The 22,359-nt window shown below is 35.0% G+C and overlaps 1 pseudogene; it reads left to right on the top strand.

Annotated features, from left to right (window-relative positions):
• The first annotated feature begins 3,019 nt into the window (after nt 1-3,019).
• Nucleotides 3,020-3,136, top strand: LOC145241740 (5S ribosomal RNA; annotated as a pseudogene).
• Nucleotides 3,137-22,359: the final 19,223 nt, after the last annotated feature.

Below are 22,359 nucleotides of genomic sequence, written 5' to 3'. Positions count from 1 at the left end.
CCATCAATAAGTGGGGACTCCTAAGTAAAAAAAAATAATACAATTCTGTAATATTTAAACTTCATATGTGTCGTTGTGCTCCTATTGTCATCTAGAACCTCTTTACAATACTCAAAGAAGCGTAAATTTTATACTCTACATTCGCGGAACAGCAAGGAGGACAGGATTAATAGTTTTTGATCACTACAGTACCACATTTACTCTTACCCTTTTTGTAATATTGTCCAGGAACCAACACAGTGTAGCCTCAGTCGCAAAGTATAAAAAGAATAGAAAAGAACCTCAAAACGATACTAATCTCATGAAAATTCGTCGCCTCTGTCGAAAGTTTTAGGCAGATATACAAACATACATACATACATTTAAACAGACAGGTGATATTTATATTATGGAAATCATTAAGGATTTAAACGCCCTGGATGAATTTTGTTCGTAGATAATGTTGTTTATATTAGAGATGATGGTCTTCACATTGCTTTCGTACCAGCTTGCGTTTGAGAATTAACAGAGTATAAAAAAGAAGGCAAAAAAGCTGCGCAAATGTCAAAATTATGTTTTGCTTACCTTTTGTACGTTTGTTGTGATAGGAATTCACTTATCAGATGTTTAACCGGGCAGTACGCGCCTGTGTGACAGCGTATTTAATGTTGTATTATGGACGACAGGTGATTTTGTCCAATAGCGTGTATGGGTGGGCCGTCTTCTCAATCTTACTTTTGATCTATATTTTTCCAGTCTTATATAAACACTAGCCGGAAAATTCGACGTTGCCCGAGACAGAATGATGATCAAAGATCATATTTTTTTTATTTTGGGAGTCGTTAATTTAATCTTGGTTTTAAATTTATAATCTTAATACATACTAGCAGTGAGACGACGTTGTCCTGGCTCGAACGGGGATCAACATTGCCCCATCCTCCTATTGTCATTTAAATGGTAAAATTGCCCATTTTTCAATTAATGATTGTCTGCTCTTGTCGGGAACCCATCGCGGTGCACCGAGGAAAAACTTGAAATGTCTTCCCGCAATGGATAGTTCAAAATGCACTGTAGTCGACATTCTACTGCAGAGAACCTACTGTTAATTTACAAAATTTTATTTAAATAATTGCTTGAATTAAAGTATAAAATACAAAAGTCAAGTATTATGGTTTAATTGTGCTCTAAAGAGAAAACTATATTTTGAACGCGCCCCTGTCATATCAAAAGGCTCACTGTTGATTTTATACGCTGGCTCTTCATGTTTGTGCTGTAATAAAACTTCTCAAATGCGCTTGTGATGTTAAGATTTATAAGGCGGTGACTTTGTTCAAAATCAGAATGTTCCTTCTATAATCAGATTCGATTATCAATTTCCCCTTGCATCCTGTCACAAACAGAATTCATGAGGCATTGGTACTAATTGTCGATACCAAACTCCTGAAGATTTTTATTAATCACTCATAGTCATTGTAGTCTTCAAGCCATTATCATTCTATGAGCAGTAAGGCCAGGCATACAAAATCAACAGTAAATTTGTTTGATATGATCGGGAGAGTTAGAAATCTTTTTGTTTGAAGCACAGTGTAAGTGTTACAGGAAAAGCGCTGTCCCCTTTTCATATAAGTAAAAAAAAAGAGAATTAGTTAAATGAAAATGATATCAGATAAAACGAGAATCGAACCCTGTAGATAAGTTTTAAAGAACAATAGGTTTTAAATGGAATGCCCAGTTAAATTGTTAATTCTTTTAAAATATTTTATAAATAAAATTTGGCTGGAAAATCAATTCACATTCTTAGAAAGAATGCATGATAAAAATATCGATTAGAAAATTAACAAGTAGGTTAAATTCCTTTGTAAAACAACAAAGAGAATGGGAAATTTCCTAGTCGTCAGAAATAGTTTCAAAAACGTGCAAATCGCGAATGTTTGAAACATGTGAGTAACAATGCATGCTTAAACACGGAGGCATGTCATGCCATGTGTCTGATATGCACGTGTTGGTCATGCAATGACGTCATGGGTCTCAATATAGTCAGTCAAAAAACTCAGTCGAGGACTCAGTCAATCAGGAGCGAAGAGAAGAGTCAGAGACAGAGCTGATAGAACCTTGGAAGAGGAGGTTAGAAGAAGAATCATGTAAGACTTGAATTTCTTAATGCAAAGCCATTGACCGGTCGAAATGGAATAAACAAACAACTTCATCTTTTTGTATCTGCGTCTTCGCGTTATGTTTTCAACAGAAAAGGTATTTCCCATTTATATTATAAGAACTTGTGAAAATCATTGTCTCAAAAATAGGTATGAAATATATGTGTTAATGTTTATAAAAACACTTCCATTCACAGAAGTGCCAAACGTAAATGCCAAACGCACTATCTCTCGGTCTATCTATCAATATATCATAAATCTCTTCTCATTGAATTACATGCTCGGCTCTCCTGTAGTAACATGTATCCTACAGGTCGGTCTCCTTATATATAAGACCCGTCTCCATCTCTCAGCAACATGAACAGCAACAAATATATAAGTCGTCATCTAAATAAGACAGTATGCAGCAGAAACATGATACTTGACTTTTACATTTTAAACTTTAATTCAAGCTGTTATATATAAAATTGACACATAGTTATCTACAGTGCATTTATTTATAAAATTGACACATAGTTATCTACAGTGCATTCCGATACAAAATCTCTCTAAGAATAATCATAAAATATGTTTGTGTAAAATTTCATAAAAATTGGCCAGACGTGGGGAAAGAACTCACACACACACATAAAGTGCGGTATATACATAAGTCGAGATACTTATAAATCACTACTTAGTACTACATATAATGCGCTGTGCAAATAAACTCGGGGTAGGATTAAACAAAATCAAACAAATAACAGAAGTTAATAGTCCTCGCCTCAAAAATCCAGTGACGTCAGTATAATATGTGATTGCTGTTGGCATTTACAAAAAATAAATTAATAAATGATTTGTCAGGAAACAAAGAAAATATTAATGTCAAATCTAGCTATCTATCTACTATTATATACGGCATAATTGCGTTGACACACCGGTTCTCGTCAGATCACCGAAGTTAAGCAACGTTGAGCCTGGTTAGTACCAGATGGGTGACTATTTGGGAGTTCTAGGTGCTGTATGTGCTCTCCGCTTATCTCGGCATTTGTTTCCAGTCATCAGGTACTTCACTTGCCACTGGTATTTAATAATATCGTCTCAGGAGAGGTTTGGTTGGAGACTGCGCACCTCCTGCCGCAAAAATTTCATACGCAGGCAACCCTTCATGGGTATCTATAGTCTGTTAAAGACTGAAGGAGCCTGTTTAAACTATTATATACAAAGGAACTTTGTGTGAGGGGGATTCGTTCCCAATGGACTCGAAAATGGCTGGGCCGATTTTTATGAAATTTCAGACGAAGATAATTTGTGTATCTAGCAGTGAACTAAGATAGGTTTTGAATCGGAATATCTTCAACGAGTATCGATAATCGATAATCGAAAAAATTCCAATAAAAGAATTTAAACCAAAGTTAACATCTTACACACTGATATCACAATTGCATTTGGGAAGGTCTATTGCAACACAAGTCGACAGACCCCACATATAACATCAACAGTAGGTTCTTTGATATAACAGGGGTGTATTCGAAGTGGATGTTTCTGTTTAAAGCACAACTGCACCATGATACTTGATTTTTTCATTTAAAATATATGTTATTATCACCTCATGAGAAGTAAGAAATTACTGGGCAGGCATATAAAATGCGAGGCATATAAAATTGACAGTAGGTTCGTTTGATATGACCGGACAAGTTAGAAAGTTTTCTGTTTAAAGCACAGTTGAAGCATGATACTTGACATTCGCATTTTAAACTTTAGTTCATGTTATATATAAATAAGTTTATTAAATTAACAGTAAGTTCTCTACAGTGCAATGTTTACTACAATGTATTGTGGACTACGTCACTGCGAGAGGCATGTGAAGCTTCCTCTCATTGAACCGCGAATGCTTCCCAACTACAGAAAGCAGTCAATCGATTTTATTATAAAAAATGTGCGATTTTACCGATTTCGATGACAATGAATAGAAGGTAGTATGAAACATTCATTTATCATCAGTCAATCCCGGGCAACGTCGCGTCTTCCTGCTAGTATCATTATTATATTTTAAAATGGCAATATAATTTCAAATATTAAAAAAAAAAACAATTCTTTGCTATCTGTTTTTGCAATATAGTATACCCTCACTTGTTTAGGGTTTCCCATTCGCGTCCCCGCATAATCACAAATCTGGCACTTAACACTATTATATCGTATACCGGTAAACAAGGTTAGTGTCATACCGTCATAAAAAAACGAATGCTCGATAAACAATGTTACCAATTTACCGGTTTTTCTTTCAAAATTGGAGATTTCGTTGGGATATCGCGGTTAAATTTTAAATCTAGAATCTAGCGGGTTTTTTTTTTTTTCTAAAATCTGGTGGTTTCGTTTCTTTTCACTTAAAATATTGTTCCAGTACAAAATTAAAAGGTGTTTAATGAAATACATAACTACGTGTAGTATAACTACATTCTTTATTCCTGACTGTAAAGTAGAACACGTATGTCAAATCCATTGCTAATGAGGCTGGAAAAATGGTGGGATTCTTCTATCGTTCCAGTACATATCTCACTCCTGATGTAATTCTCTACCTATATGAAAGTCAGGTACGGCCAACGACGGAGTACTGTTGTTACATCTGGGCAGGATAAGCTGCTAGAAGCAGCTTATCCTGCATTGACAGAGTTCAAAATAGACTTCGTAGCTTATTGGGGGGTGCCCTTTTCTCTTCCCTGCAACTTCTTTCCCACAGAGAGACGTTGCGAGCCTGTTTCTGCTTTATCGTTATTTTCATGGCAAGTGCTCGTCTGAGCTTCAATCTATGTTCTCCCCTCGCCAAGCTTCAATCTATAGTCTCCCCTCGCCAATCTTTCACGAAAAAAATCCATCTAGCCAAAATCACTATAAATAATTTCCCACACTCTTTATCTGTGCCTAAACCTAAATGTAGATTCCATGAACAACGCTTCTTTCTTAAAACTGCACGCCTGTGGACCTCTCTTCCGATTGCCTGCTTTCCAGCTGACTACAATCTGATTGTCTTCAAGTTCAAGGTAAACAAGTTTTTGATGAACCGTCCCCCTAAGTCATCCAATTAACAAAATTCCCACTACTTATGTTTACTACGCTATAATCACATTGACTAATGTATACCAATTACCCCTTATCCTCGAGTGGCATCCGGGCCTTGATAAGTGGGAATTCATGTGTAGAAAAAAAAAAGAATATCTTGAGATAATATTTGTGAATCATTTAGGATCATATATAATAATTTATTTATTGGAAATCTTTGGAGATGAGTAATTTGTATATTTTTTTTATTTATTTGCGGGTAAATTGTCCTCATTTTTTTTTTATAGTTGTGTAACGCCGTTTCGGCTGACTATTTCTCTGGCCTTCATCAGGTTGTTAACCGCGACGGGATATTATGCTGAATCCTCGCTTGCATCTTCAGTGATTACTGCCTTCCATATTTGTTGCCATCTCACCACCTTTTAGCGGCTTTGAGTAGGATTGAAACCGCTATCTTCAGACAATGCTCACCTGAAACTTTAGAGATTCATCGTCTCTATTCACTGCGCCACTGGAAGATCAGATGACAAACAAATAAAAAAAAAGTAATTTAGAAAACTAGGATTTATAAGTGGCGCAGTGGATAGAGACTATGAATCTCTACAGACCCTGGTGAGTATTCTCTAAAGATAGCGGTTTCAATCTTACTCAAAGCTGACCAGAGGGTTAGTTGGCCAAAAAACGTGCTGAAACGAAAACAACTATTGAAGGCAGTAATTACTGAATATACAGTTGAAGTTTACAATCTGACGAAGGCCAGAGGTATAGTTGACCGAAACATCGTTAAACAAAAACTATAAAAAAAGATGAGGGTAATAGTCCGAAAATAAATAAAATATTTACTATCGTATTTAATCAAATACATAAACAGTTGAAAACTGCATCTAATATTCTCAGTTTTCCGCTATTCGCATGGGGAAGCGCATAAATATCGAAAAGAATACCGTATATTTCCTGTACCTGTACTTGTATTGGCTATTGTATTTATTTGCTTCCCCACTGAGCAAATTAGGCACAAGGCCGTTTTTTAATGTGGAGGAGGGAAAGGGGGTACCAGCTCCCGAGAGGTGGGAAATGGGAGCTGGATTAGAAACTGTTGGTATGAAGGGTTGCCCCTTCAGTGACCAAGTTTAGATATGTGGGGTTGGCCCCACATATGGTCTTTGCTAGTCATAGCTTTGCAGCATCTGTCGGAACAGATGGTATTTATTTGCTCCCTCACCGAGCAAATTAGGCACAAGGCCAATTTTTAATGTGAGGAGTGAAGGGAGGGGGAAGGGAAAAGGGGGACCAGCTCCCGAGAGGTGGGAAATGGGAGCTGATTAAAGGTCAGGCATGTGGGGTTGCCCCCACATCTGGTCTTTGCTAGTCATAGCTAGTCCTAGCTTGTCATAGCTTGCAGTATCTGTCGGAACAGATGGTATTTATTTGCTCCCCCACCGAGCAAATTAGGCACAAGGCCGATTTTTAATGTGAGGAGTGAAGGGAGGGGGAAGGGAAAAAGGGGACCAGCTCCCGAGAGGTGGGAAATGGGAGCTGGTTAAAGGTCAGGCATGTGGGGTTGCCCCCACATCTGGTCTTTGCTTGCAGTATCTGCCGGAACAGATGGTATTTATTTGCTCCCCCACCGAGCAAATTAGGCACAAGGCCGATTTTTAATGTGAGGAGTGAAGGGAAAATGGGGACCAACTCCCCGGGGAGTAGGGGAGCTGGATAGTGACAATTGGTATGAAGGGTTGCCCCTACATTGACCAAGGTCTTATATGTGGGGTTGCCCCCACATATGGTCTTTGCTTGCAGTATCTGCCGGAACAGATTGTATTTATTTGCTCCCCCACCGAGCAAATTAGGCACAAGGCCAATTTTTAATGTGAGGAGTGAAGGGAGGGGGAAGGGGAAAGGGGACCAGCTCCCGAGAGGTGGGAAATGGGAGCTGGTTAAAGGTCAGGCATGTGGGGTTGCCCCCACATCTGGTCTTTGCTAGTCATTGCTAGTCATAGCTTGCAGTATCTGCCGGAACAGATGGTATTTATTTGCTCCCCCCCTGAGCAAATTAGGCACAAGGCCGTTTTTAATGTGAGGTAAAAACCAGCTCCCCTAAAAGTAGGCAAAAAGGGGGCACTCTGGTTACCAAAAATAATAATTGTCCCAGTATAGAGGGTTTCCCCTCCATTGACTGGTACAAATTATCTTAAGTACAGCATCTGCCGGAACAGATGGTATTTATTTGCTCCCCCACCGAGCAAATTAGGCACAAGGCCAATTTTTAATGTGAGGAGTGAAGGGAGGGGGAAGGGAAAAAGGGGACCAGCTCCCGAGCGGTGGGAAATGGGAGCTGGTTAAAGGTCAGCTATGTGGGGTTGCCCCCACATCTGGTCTTTGCTTACAGTATCTGCCGGAACAGATGGTGTTTATTTGCTCCCCCACTGAGCAAATTAGGCACAAGGCCGTTTTTAATGTGAGGTAAAAACCAGCTCCCCTAAAAGTAGGCAAAAAGGGGGCACTCTGGTTACCAAAAATAATAATTGTCGCAGTATAGAGGGTTTCCCCTCCATTGACTGGTACAGATTATCTTAAGTGCAGCATCTGCCGGAACAGATGGTGTTTATTTGCTCCCCCACTGAGCAAATTAGGCACAAGGCCGTTTTTAATGTGAGGTAAAAACCAGCTCCCCTAAAAGTAGGCAAAAAGGGGGCACTCTGGTTACCAAAAATAATAATTGTCCCAGTATAGAGGGTTTCCCCGCCATTGACTGGTACAAACCATCTTAAGTGCAGCATCTGCCGGAACAGATGGTATTTATTTGCTCCCCCACTGAGCAAATTAGGCACAAGGCCGTTTTTAATGTGAGGTAAAAACCAGCTCCCCAAAAATGGGGGCACTCTGGTTACCAAAAATAATAATTGTCCCAGTATAGAGGGTTTCCCCTCCATTGACTGGTACAAATTATCTTAAGTGCAGCATCTGCCGGAACAGATGGTATTTATTTGCTCCCCCACTGAGCAAATTAGGCACAAGGCCGTTTTTAATGTGAGGTAAAAACCAGCTCCCCTAAAAGTAGGCAAAAAGGGGGCACTCTGGTTACCAAAAATAATAATTGTCCCAGTATAGAGGGTTTCCCCTCCATTGACTGGTACAAATTATCTTAAGTGCAGCATCTGCCGGAACAGATGGTATTTATTTGCTCCCCCACTGAGCAAATTAGGCACAAGGCCGTTTTTAATGTGAGGTAAAAACCAGCTCCCCTAAAAGTAGGCAAAAAGGGGGCACTCTGGTTACCAAAAATAATAATTGTCCCAGTATAGAGGGTTTCCCCTCCATTGACTGGTACAAATTATCTTAAGTGTAGTATCTGCCGGAACAGATGGTATTTATTTGCTCCCCCACTGAGCAAATTAGGCACAAGGCCGTTTTTAATGTGAGGTAAAAACCAGCTCCCCTAAAAGGGGTCACTCTGGTTACCAAAAATAATAATTGTCCCAGTATAGAGGGTTTCCCCTCCATTGACTGGTACAAATTATCTTAAGTGCAGTATCTGCCGGAACAGATGGTATTTATTTGCTCCCCCACCGAGCAAATTAGGCACAAGGCCGATTTTTAATGTGAGGAGTGAAGGGAGGGGGAAGGGAAAAAGGGGACCAGCTCCCGAGAGGTGGGAAATGGGAGCTGGTTAAAGGTCAGGCATGTGGGGTTGCCCCCACATCTGGTCTTTGCTAGTCATAGCTAGTCATAGCTTGTAGTATCTGCCGGAACAGATACTACACTTTGATCTTGGCTTTAAGGCCACGAAGGTGGTTCGTTGAAGGGCCAGTTTATTTATTTGCTTCCCCACTGAGCAAATTAGGCACAAGGCCGTTTTTTAATGTGGAGATAGAGGGAGGGGGTAGGGAAAGGGGGATCCTGCTCCCGAGAGGTGGGAAATGGGAGCTGGATAGTAACTGTGGTCGTAGGGTGATACCTACCTTGACGAAGTTCAGATATGTGGGGTTGGCCCCATATATGGTCTTTGCTAGTCATAGCTGGTCTTTGTAGTCTTAGCTTTGCAGTATCTGCTGGAACAGATACTACACTTTGAGATATTAAATCTTTTATTCATGTTAAAAAATACATTCAAAATTAACGTTGAACAAAAAACTTAGGCACATGGCCAACTCAAAAGGGGGGAATTTTGGGGGTCGTTGGTCATCCTTGTCACTCCAGAACTAAACAAAGTCAAAAGTTTCTCCCAGCTAGTATCTTCTTTCACCATAATACCGCATTCACCCTTTCATATTGGGGGACGTCCTAGTAACTCCCAATTTTTAAAACATTTTTTATTGACGTGTAAAAACAAAAAAGATAACAATAAAATGGTAACAATAATTCATTTGTGTCGAGGGCGGGGGAAGAAAAAACAAAAGGTGATTAGTAGGACCCTCCCAACCCCGTCTAGTTGATAGACTGCCCGTTCCACTAGGTTTGTAAAAGTAACCTCGCTTCTGCGGGTCAGTCTCTAGGTGGGGATGCCCTCTAGATGGGGGTGAATGGAGAAAAGAAATTTTTTGTGGGTAAGGGATGGAGGTTAGTTTGTATTTCTTTTTTTCCAAGATGGGTAAAATTTAGAGGAAGGGGTGAAAACAAAAATTGCAGGTAAGAGGGGATGGGGATCTTGGAGGCTTCCTAATCGGGGAGGGATGGAACACACACTCAGCTAGCTGAGAGACTACCTGTTTAATTTTACTTTACAGAACTGCGCGTTCCACACCTAGGCGGGGAACACGTATTCAAATTTGGCTCCTCTTCGTACACACAGACTTGCCACATGTATCCATCTTCTGTCAAATGCCGCGCGATGCAGCCTTCTTCCATCACATCTGATCTTCACCCGTAGTTGGTGTTTAAAGAACGCGATCAGATCTTGATCAGAAAAAGACAACACCCCCCGGCAACCTTGCAGATGTGACGTCCAAATCACCATTCTCGCCACGGCCAGGATCATAACGTAGACCATTTGTCTTTCCCGGTCCCACGGCGGCCTCACGTTGTCCACACCATTGGATACAGTAATTGGGCGAGGATGCTCAGGATCGATGCGAGCCGTCACTCCGCTGACATACGATACTACACTTTGATCTTGGCTTTAAGGCCACGAAGGTGGTTCGTTGAAGGGCCAGGTCACAAGATGCGGTTAACCGCTCCTGATTCTATAGCCAGACTCCAACTACTTGTGGGCCCGATAGTACCGCCAGGTTGTCTTGAATTTTTGTCGCCTATGTGTGCTGTTTAATAGCGCCACGTTTGTTACAGCTATGTTTTCTTAGCAACAAATAATAAAAATTGTATTTATGAAACTTACGATTTATGTTTTCTTTCTGTTTCAGCTTTATTTCCTTTAATTTTTAATCTTTCTTGACAGTTTCCCATTAATTTTTCATTGGATTTTATTCGTAACAACATTTTCTTTCCATTTAGTCTACAATACAATGAATGCGTTCTCCTATATTTTTTCTGAATTATTCATTTTATAGCAGCATTTCAATAAGCTAACGTTCAAAGCCATATTAATAGTTCTTGCCAAAATCAAATACTGAACGTTAGAACACTCACAATTCTTTTCCTTTCAGAAGTTTTACTAATTGAAAATATTGAAGACTTCAAATAACAAGATAGATATAACCCTTATCCTCGAGTAGCCTCTGGGCCTTGATAAGTGGTGATGTCTATGTAAAAAAAAATATAACGCTAAATCTAATCTTAACTCGGCTCTGGTTATGCTATGAATACGCAAATGGGCATGCGTGAAACGCATTAATCCCTGTCCAAAAAGATTAGAAAAGCCTGTATTAAAAACTTTTAAAAAAATCAGTGTTTAAAGCAAACTATCAAGTATTAGTCAGTTTGAATTAAAAAATAAATTTAGTGATGAGTCACCTTGTTCATTCTTTCGTGTATATATATATATATATATATATATATATATATATATATATATATATATGGAAATGTATAAAAACGAATACGAAAAGTATAAAAGCTTATAACCTTTTTTTTAATCGTTTTCAATAGGTGACGTGCAGCAATATAAAATAATATTATGAAAAAAAATCAAAAAACTTTTTTTACAGGTACATAATTTTCGACTGATCTTCATCGGTGTAGTGAAAGTGATATATATATATATATATATATATATATAGAGAGAGAGAGAGAGAAAGAAAAAGAGAGAGAGATGGAGAGAGAGATAAACGGACAGACAGACAGAGAAAGGGAGAGAAAGTGAGAGAATATATTTAGAATATATGTATATATATTGTATTTAATATATTTATAATATATATATACATATATATATATATATATATATATATATATTATATATATATATATTACTTTAATCAATTTAGGTTAAAAAAATACTTTTAGTCACTACCATCAATTTACTGTTTCAGTTTAAAAAGACATCGTCAGTCAATAACCTCCCCCAGGTTAGTTCTTTGATGAAAAACATAATTTGTTTATCTAAATTGAATAAAATAATAAAATAGCATCCTGCTGTTTGCATTGAACACTATATAAAACTTGGTTGAAATTCAATCGTTTTTATTTTTGGATATTTTTAACATGAAATAAGATTATATATATATATATATAGAGAGAGAGAGAGGGGGGGGACAAGAGACGTTTAAAAACACCCGTTTCCCGTGACTCAATCTGTATTAAAACTAAGAACATTGTTGACTTTTGTTTTATTTAGAAACGTGTTAGTTGTGAATGATTTCCAGTAGAAACATAGATTTCAGTTTAATCAATCACGAAAATAACGACAGAGTAAAGATAGACCTGCAACGTCTTTTCTGAGAGAAAGAGCTAGTACTTTCACGTACTGTATTACCTCCCCTCTGTATGGGGATGTAATCTTTTGTTGCTTCTTGCTTCTCTAACACAATACAAAAGCGATTATTTTGAGGTCGGTTGATGGTTTTCTCACCGTGTGGGGCGTATTATCTCTCTGGGATCAAAGGTGACGCAACAACATAAAGAAAAGAACTAAATTTCTAATTTCGGAAGAGTGTCATGTTATTAGGATGTTGATCTTGCCCTCACCTCAGCTAGTGACGGAGAGAATGAATATTGAGTCTAAAGGGTTCTTTTGTTTAAACTGGCTTCCTAATTTTTATCGATTCTTAATTTCTTATAACAATTCATCGTTTGGAATATTCAGATTTTGATTCTCTGCTTTTCGCCTCTCCTATCTCACGTAATATAATTTCGTCGAGTTCTAGCTGAGGATAATCGCCCCTAAAAGTAACTACCTGGCCCTGTTAAAAGTTTTATTTCTTGTTTACGCACTAAAGTTTTCCCCGCCAATTTACCTCATTAAATAAATACTAATCGACGAATACACGTACAGCTGGTAGTGCCATACTCTGCACCAACGTGATACTCATAAAACCAATGAGACGTAAGCTCCACATTTAACGAATGAGTGCAATTAATTGTGAGCGTCTAACGCCAGAAGTCTTCAGTAATAAACTAAACTATTTATATATTAATTAATGTATCTAACTGCATCTATCTTTGTATTTCAATTTGCATTAAACTAAGTTTCCGTTCATTGTTTAATTACGCGATTGCTTGATGGGATTCTTTATTATCAAATTTCTTATCTTATATCGTTTCGCTCTAAGGAATATTTAACACTTCGATAGAGTTAGTTTTTCTTAAGAATAAAATACGCTTACAGAAAATCTCAACACATGAAAATGTTATATATATATATATATATATATATATATATATAATTTTAAAAATACCTACAGATACTAGTGTTACATCCTTTCGTGAATCGTCAGTGCAGGTGTGTCACGATTATCGATCCCGGCGACAAAAGCCATCTCTGGCTTCATTAGAGCGAGGACGGTATTCATTTAGCTACCGTTAACCGCGTGAAATAACGTTGAAATTTAAACATTTATTTGTAAATGTTTTATTTTTTAAACGTCAGTCAGAGTGATATAAGGATTATATGATCATCCGGGTTATACTATATATATATATATATATATATATATATATATGTACATAGTGTAACCTTGATATAAGAGACATTTTCTCTCGTCCAAAATTAGAGCTTGTGCTAATGTACAAGGAACCCGGATATAAGAAACAAGAATAGTAGTGCAAACCGGATTAAAGAGTGTTGCATAGTATCGGATAAGAAATCTTTAAAATCCAGGTAAGACTATATATATATATATATATATATATATATATATATATATATATATATTTATATATATATTTATATATACTAGCAGAAGTACCCGTCGTTGACTGGGTTCAAAAACAGCCTACAGAAAATGGACTGTGATTGATGAAAGTATGATAGATTATGACAAGGAGGGGTTGTAAATAGATAGGTTTTGATACTCAAAAATTTTACCCTAAGCAAAATATGATGAAAGTAAAGATATTTTTCGCGAAAATATATGTTTTATATCAACTTAGTTTCCATTCTTAGCCAAGCGTGACCAAAAAAATGATGTTTCATTACAAAGAGAAAATGTTATACATATATATATATATGTATAAGGAATGAAAAAATACTAGCGGTGGTTGACGTTATGTTTTAAGAAAAATAGAAAAAATGAATGAAATTATTAAAAAATCTACGACACTCTTAATAGACTTGGTTTTCACCTGATACAAACAACTTCCTCAACCATAAAACAGACATTAAAAACTACCAAGCACTCTCCCAAAACCCTCACATCCGATGCCGGTATATATTCCATCCCATGTAACAACTGTCAACAAGCGTACATATGTGAAACACAACGAAAATTGAAATTAAGACTTAACGAGCACAGAAGAGATATCAGGAATGGTAACGCCCTAAATGCACTCTTTTGCCATTGTGCAGAACACGATCACTCATTTAATTTAGATCAAGCGAAAATTATTAAATACGTGATAGATAGAGCTAAAAGAAGACTTTTAGAATCAGCACTAATATTGAATACTAATACTATTACGCAAAGAAAAGGCTTCTACCATTTAACCCCTAGCATAGGGAAAATAATAATCAAAGAGCAAGGTATCAGGGTGGATCCTGTACATATTTATTTTAATGCATTTTTTTTAAAGTGTATATACAGACATCGAACAACCCAACCTTACCATACGCACACATATTTGTCCTTCCCGACATGGGTAGGATTCAAAAAACCGTCTTTTTCGCACGATCTATGACTTTTTCTTTTCTTACATTTTTATTTCAATTATCCTGAAGATGTCCTCTGTAATAAGGACGAAACGATGATTTTTTAATAATTTCATTCGGTTTTTCTATTTTTCTTAAAACACACACACACACACATATATATATATATATATATATATATATATATATATATATATATATATAAATACACAAGCAATAAATGTTACCATAGTCAATAAAACTTACTTTTATGGTAGAAAAGTTCATTGGTTTGTATTTTTTAGTAGTGTGTAAAAAATTTTTTTCTTTTATTCACGAACTGATTTAAAAAAAATCAAAATTGCAGCGACTTTGAAATGGAGTGCCCTATTTTCAATTTGAAGGAGGGGCACCTGAGCATTCTGTGTTCACAATTTAAGAGAGTTCTGTCAACGTAATGAATTTTTTTAAACATTTTAATGTTTTCCGCTATTTTGTGTTTGAGGAATATTCGATTATTGCATGTGTAGTTTATATAAAAATTCATTTAAGTAGTTATCGCCTCAAATGTCGTTTTAATTTCGGTTCGCTGAAATTATTTCAAGTAAGTAGCATTAAAAACTATTTCAAAACAAAAAAAATATGAACTGAACTTTTATTGACTATGTTAACATTAATTTCTTGTATATTTATTTTTTCGGGTAGCCGTTTGTTGGCTTTTCTGCTAAGCACTCTTACTAAATAATATCGACGAAATATCGAAAAACACAGAAACGAAAACAGTTTTGAAAAATAGGGAACTTTACTTACTTTAGTAAAATAATCCGAAACAGCAAAATGGGATATTAAAAAAGTAAACGCATACTTACTTTAGTTTTTAAAGTAAAGAATCGATATAAATATGATAAAGAAGAAAAGGTCACCCTTTTCAAGCAGAACAGCTTCGTTTCAGTTTTACAGTATTGAACGGTGTAGTATTGCGCCGTCGGATTCAATATTGTACCATTGTAATGTAAAGAACATGCAGAAGGGGTTGTAATCAACTCAATTTCTTCTAGTACATTGACAAAAAAACTTAAACAGATGTATAAATAAAAATAAAAAGGTTATGTAAATGTTTTAAAAAGACACGTAATCACCTGGGCAGGATTCTTTCCTTCTTTTGACATGATAACAAGTAACGTTCTTATTTTTATTATTTATCTATTAATCTATTTTCGAAAGAGTGCCACGTGCAAGTGGAGAAGGAAAAAGACAGAGTTATGCAAAATTTGTGTCGAGAATTGTCTAAAGTTCCAACTTTGGGGGGGGGGGGCTTTCACGTTAATAAGAACGTGAACTTATGAGTTGAACTTATTCGACACAATATGATTAAACTCAAACAAATAAATAAAAGCTAACGTGAATTAAGATTAAAGTTTAGGTGTTATTGTGGACCCTGATCCCTTTTAAAAAACCTTGTTAAACTTTGTGACATATTTCCATTCTATGGAGGTCAGGCGCGAACGACCACCCAATAATTTTATTATACCATATTTCTTCAAACTGCAACATAATTATCAAAGTATACTTACGCAGATAGATATGAAAAGTCTTTGTTTAAGTTTGTGCCATATTTCCATGGAGTACAGGCGAGAACGCAGATCCCACAATTCTATTATACCATCCATATTTAAGTTGAAACATACTTATCAAAGTATTCTTATGTACATCTATATCAAAAACCGTGGTAAGCGTTTTTTTTTTCATTTTTTATTTCCATAGATTAGAGGCCAGGCGCGAACAAAGACCCCACAATTTTATGAACCACCATTCTGCCAGATCAAATATACCCATTCCTGTGTTTCGATACATCTTCTATCATTATATGTAATCAGTGTTTTAAAATAGTCAACCATATAGAAGACTATTCGTGACCTGGCACACACACACACACACGTTCAGTTTTATATTATAGAATATATATATATATATATATATATATATATATATAGTGCTAAAAGTATTGGGTGCATTACATTTTTCTTCATAACTTATGAAGATGTTACCTAAAATTTGGTCAGTATACTCCTATTACTATTCTAACTAATATTTGGGGTAGTAATTACAAACTTAAAGTTTATAAAGTTTATATTTAAGGACAAATATAAATTAACAAACACAAAAGTATTGGGTACATTACACTTTTCTTCGTAACTAATTAGAGCTCAAGATTTACCTAAAATTTGGTCAGTATATTCCTATTATTATTCTAGCTTATATTTACGGTAGTAATTACAAAGTGTAGAAAGTTTATATTTAAGGACAAATATAAATTATCAAACACAAAAGTATTGGATACATTGATTTAATACTTGGTTGCATAGTCTTTATTGCGTTCAACAGCTGCAGTTGCTTTCTATAGTTGCACAAATATTTCGATCGTATTTTGCGCCATTCTTCTTTGCAGAACTTTTCTAGATGTTTTATATTTTGCAATTAGGGTTTTTTGCAATTATGTTTGTTGTTCCTTTGTTATTTATTTTTTCTAAAATCCGATTGCTGCATCGGAAAGGCCAGTTAAAAATACATAATATACTTTGTTATTTTCTTTAATTTAATCCCTTTTTTAGAATTTATTAGACAAAATTTAACTTTTATTTTACCGTGCCAATAAATATGATCATCACTGTATATATATATATATATATATATATATATATATATATATATATATATATATATATATATATATATATATATATATATATATGAAAACAGTAAAAATGGAGGAAGGAGAGGTGAGTTTCATTGCTTGTAAATGGTTGTGCTTTTATATATGTATTACATTTGTATTTTTGTCTGAAGATTAGAACTTTTGGAATATCTTTAACGAGATGCAGTTGAAACTCGTCTGAATGATAATGAAAACATTGTAATATCAAAGAGATACATCGTATAATAAAACATATGTTGTGATATATAGCCGACTTGTTTATTGTTGAATTATAATATATATATATATATAATTACAAAGGTAAATATAAATATTAGCTTCACCTTACAATTTATCTTTCTATATGCATATAATGATTATTATTCTCACACTGATATTGATATTAAAAGCCTGCCAAATTATTAAATCAGACTTCTTAATATACTCAATCATGAATATGCGAGCGTTCATTACTTATTCTTTTTACTGTTGTTTATTAGATTATTGGTTTCATTTAATAATTATGTTAATGCTATTGATGTATAGTTTTACATTCTGCATAATTTTGTACAGTTTTAGAAAAAAAAAAACGTTCTTGTACATGGAAATGTTTTTATTAATGAAATTGTCAGTGCATGTCCTCTCTAAATATTTCGTCTACAGATGTGAAATTTGATTTGTAAGGTATTCGGATCTTTGGCACACTCTTAATTTGATTTTCAACCAGCAGAATTTGCTGTTTAGGTGTCACAATTGAAAGCTAAACAGTTGACCTTAGCAGAAATTATCGATTAAATCTGCTTACATACACAAATCTACAATTATAACTTACACAACGTTTTTTTTTTTTTAATTATTTGTTTCTTACGGGTCTGGCTTGATCGTTATATGTTCTTGGTTCAATTCCAGACGATGGTTCCCATGTCGTTTTCTTTTTTTAATTTTTCGAAACTACTTCTATATACAACACAATTATCTATACAGATTTTACTCCATAATAGCAAATGCGATACATACAGTCATTGAAATATCATATTTGAATTTGTTTATAAACGGACAATAATCGATCTGTTACGCCCATCATTTGAAAAGGGAATTTTTTTCCGAAATTAATAATGGATATTGTCGCAGACATAACAAGTAAGAAATTTTACCTAATACAACTGAATAAATATATGTATATATAAACATATGTGTATGTACTTATTGATTTGTAAATCGCCACTTGTTCTCGTCTTCTCTTACCAACAACGACTATATTTCATTCCTCGCATTGTGATAGCCTTCTAAATCTCTACTACATATAAAAATATATATATATACATATATATATATACATATATATATATGTATATATATATATATATATATATATATATATATATATATATATATATATACGCGTATGTGTAGATATACGAGATTTGGAAAATATATACGAGATTTGAAAAAAATTGAATAAATTGCAATAAAATCTCGTATCCATCTCTCATATATACGAGTTGGCAAATAAGTTTTACTAAACTTTTACATATTAGCATATTATTTGAAAAACAGAAGAAAACATCTAAAGACCGACGAACAAGGTCGAGTTTGAGCAATAAAATATTTGTGCGAAACGATAATACGAAATATTGAAAGCTGATAAAATTAGCGTATGTCCGAACGTATGCAATCAATTTTGTAGAAAATCGAAGGCGCACGAGGATCCAGCATACGCTTAGTATAATACCCAAAAGAGACCATGGTAATTTGGAAACGTCTTTGACGAGTCAAAAGCCATAATCTAATCAATTAGGGTGATTGGCTCAAGCCAATCCGCGTTAAACGCATGTGAAAGTCAACTTATACGTTGTGATAGAACTTACAGACAGAGAATGAAACTATCTGAGAACCATTTGAGCTTACGAAAATATTAGCAAAATTAGGCAACATATTTTTAGCCGATCAAATAGAAATTTATTCTCTAGCAAAGGCAAACAAAATGTTTTCGGTGTATGTAAGACACTAATATTAAATACGGTTAATAAAAACTCCAAATAGCTTCTTTCTAGAACAACTATCTGCTTCCCAAACTGTACTGATATGAAGTTCAAATGCAACGTAAACCAAAATCTTACTCGTTTTTAGGCATGGGCCCAATTAGTAGCTCCTTACGTCCAAATGGAAATATGCCTTGTTTGGGGTGAACGTGATTATATATATATATATACACACCTATATATATACATTATATATATATATATGGTAAAACTGGTAATTAGTAAAAACCTGAAAAGAGTGCTCAATACTATTGCAGAGCAAATATGTGTTTTATTTTTTATTACCGTTTTATTTGTTTGGTTACATATGTTTGGGATGTTGGACCATGTTTACGATCCAACAGCCTCGTCAGACCTTACAGAAATGGTTGTTAGTATTTGGAAGAAATGTTTTAGAAGAAATACGAGAAAAAAGGGAGCAGGAGATAATAAGGGGGGAAGGATATCGACAATATTTAAGTTTTGAAGGTTAAAATACATTAGATTGTATTGTGTGTGGGGGGTAGCAGATTCAGGTAGGCGTGGGTTGAGATGTATGGATATAGGGAGGGGAAGGTGGAGAGAGGATGGTAAAGAAAAAAGAGAGGGGTAAGGAGTAGAGGAGGGGGAGTCTTTAAATTTTGACTGCTTTTTGCTTGTTCAGCCAGGTATATGAAGTAGATGAGAGGGAGAGAGAGAGAAACAGAGGGAGAGAGAGAAAGGATTTTTGTAGATGTCATGTGTTTGGCAAATACAGGGTTCCATTTAAAATTTTCGTAGGCGCTATGAGGCGACTTGTTCATTTCAGTTGACAATGAGTTGTTTTTAGGTAGTTAAGCATTAATACATAAGCTAACGCACGCTAAAATACGCATACAAACATACACATACATATGTACATTTCTACACATCCATATACAAACACATACACATATATATATAAACAATGTATATGCAGACATACACACACATACACACAACTCCTATACACATATACATACTCACATATATACATAGACACATATACACATATATATACACATACACACCTACATATATACATATACGTGGAGATATAGATCTCCAGTAAGAAGTAGATGTACACACATATATACACGCACATGCTTCCATATACACGTATATACAATTACATAAATATACACATTTATAAAAATATAAATATACAGACATATATAGACATATATATATATATACAAACAAGTAAATAAAGTAAAGTTAGGATAAATAAATAACAAAAAATAAGTAAATGCATGGGTGTAGGTAATAATGCATGGTTAGGTAGACCCATCGTTAAGTTCATATATATATGTGGTGGGCTCATAACATTTTATTTTGGGCAATGGTTATGTTTAACTTTATTTTCAGTGTAAAATGCATTGTGGATACAGGCATATACATACATACAAATACATACATCTATATAAAAAGATACATGAATATAAACTCAGATATAGCTATACCTGTTTACTTACGTTCAGCCATGCGATGATTGCAACGTCTTATCAGACGAGTGCCACTCCCTCAGACATTTAAAATTCATGAGACCAAACGTCTGAGGGAGTATCTATACAAATATGATATAACAGAGTCTTAGCTTTGTACGACAGCTAAGTCTCTCTCTCGGTTCAAAATGTTGAGATCCAGCAACAAGCAAGAGCAAGATAGCCAGCAACAAATTAAACTGCAGACCAGCTTAATGCGGGTACTGGTCTTCCGCTTTATCGTTTTTTTTAATCAGAGATTTGCTTCTCCTAGAAAGGTTGCCTTCACCACGGCTTACGGGAGCCCTCTCTACCCCAATACACATATACACACACAAATATACACGCTAGTTGGCCATTGACCCAGAAAAAGGGGTCATTTGCCCTTTGGAAGGTCTTGTTTTTAATCCTTCAGGGAGACTAGCCGCCCTCCTCACAATACAAGTCTGGTGGGGGAACCAGTTTAGTCGCCGGTGACCCGACCATGAGGCAGGTAGTACTGGGTTACATGGTACCAGTAGCATATGACATGACCTGACGTTCAGCCATGGATACCCATAGATACACACATATATACAGACATTAAAACCCAGATGTACGCAAACATACATGTGCACATACATATAGATATACCAATATACATTCATGTATATACACACTACCCATCAGCACACACATTCATACACGCGCACATAGACACATATACATAAACACACATAAGGAGAGATATATATATAGACCGATACATGCCCGCACATACACATACATATGCATATGAAGATACATGTACGGATCTCCAGTAAGATGTAGATGCACATACACATACATATATATGTGCATACACACATATGTACCCATATACACGTATATACAATTATATAAATATACATATTCATAAAAGTATAAATATACACACATATATAGACATGTATATATATACATAGAGATATGTATATTTATACTAAGTAAGTAAAGTAAAGTTAGGGTAGATAAATAAATAAATAAATAAATAAAGGATAAATAAGCGGATGTAGTTAATAATGCGAGGTTAGGTAGACGTATTGTAAGATATGTTCAAAATACATTTTGTTGGTTTAATATTAAGGGATCTGCATTGATTTGCTTTGCTTATTCGATAGGAATTAATTCATAGTGTCTAGGAAAAAAAATTAAAATGGAGTATAAAGTTTAAAGGTTAAAGATTAAGTTCATATATATAGGGGGTGGGCTCCTAACATGGTGCTTTGGGCAGTGGTTATGCTTTACTTTATTTTCAGTGTCAAGTGCATTCTGGATATAGGCATATATATACATACAGACACATACATGCATATAAATCCAGATATAGCTACACCTGCATACATACGTTCACCCATGTATATATATAGATACACATATCCATACAGACGTTAACATCCAGATGCACGCATACACATACATGCGCACATAGACATAGATATACAAATATATATATATATATATATATATATTATTTTTTTTAGTGTAATTAAAATAAAATAAAATAATATATATACCGCTCCCCATGTGGGGTACCACATTGGTTAAAGGGAAAATTATTCCCAACTCGCATTTAGGTAAAAATGCACTTTCGTAAATACTTCAATTAATTCCAAACATATCGCTAAAACCAAAACATAAAACATATATGTATGTATGTATGTATGTATGTATGTATTATTATTATTATTATTATTATGATTATTATTATTATTATTATTATTATTTATCTTATTATTATTATTATTATTTTTATATTATTATTATTATTTAT

This window comes from Euprymna scolopes, chromosome 20 (genome assembly GCF_053919585.1).
Source record: "Euprymna scolopes isolate OS-2025 chromosome 20, ASM5391958v1, whole genome shotgun sequence".
In the NCBI taxonomy this organism is placed as follows: domain Eukaryota; kingdom Metazoa; phylum Mollusca; class Cephalopoda; order Sepiida; family Sepiolidae; genus Euprymna; species Euprymna scolopes.
The sequence above is the reverse complement of the archived record's forward strand: the minus strand, read 5'-3'. Positions and strand labels throughout refer to the sequence as shown.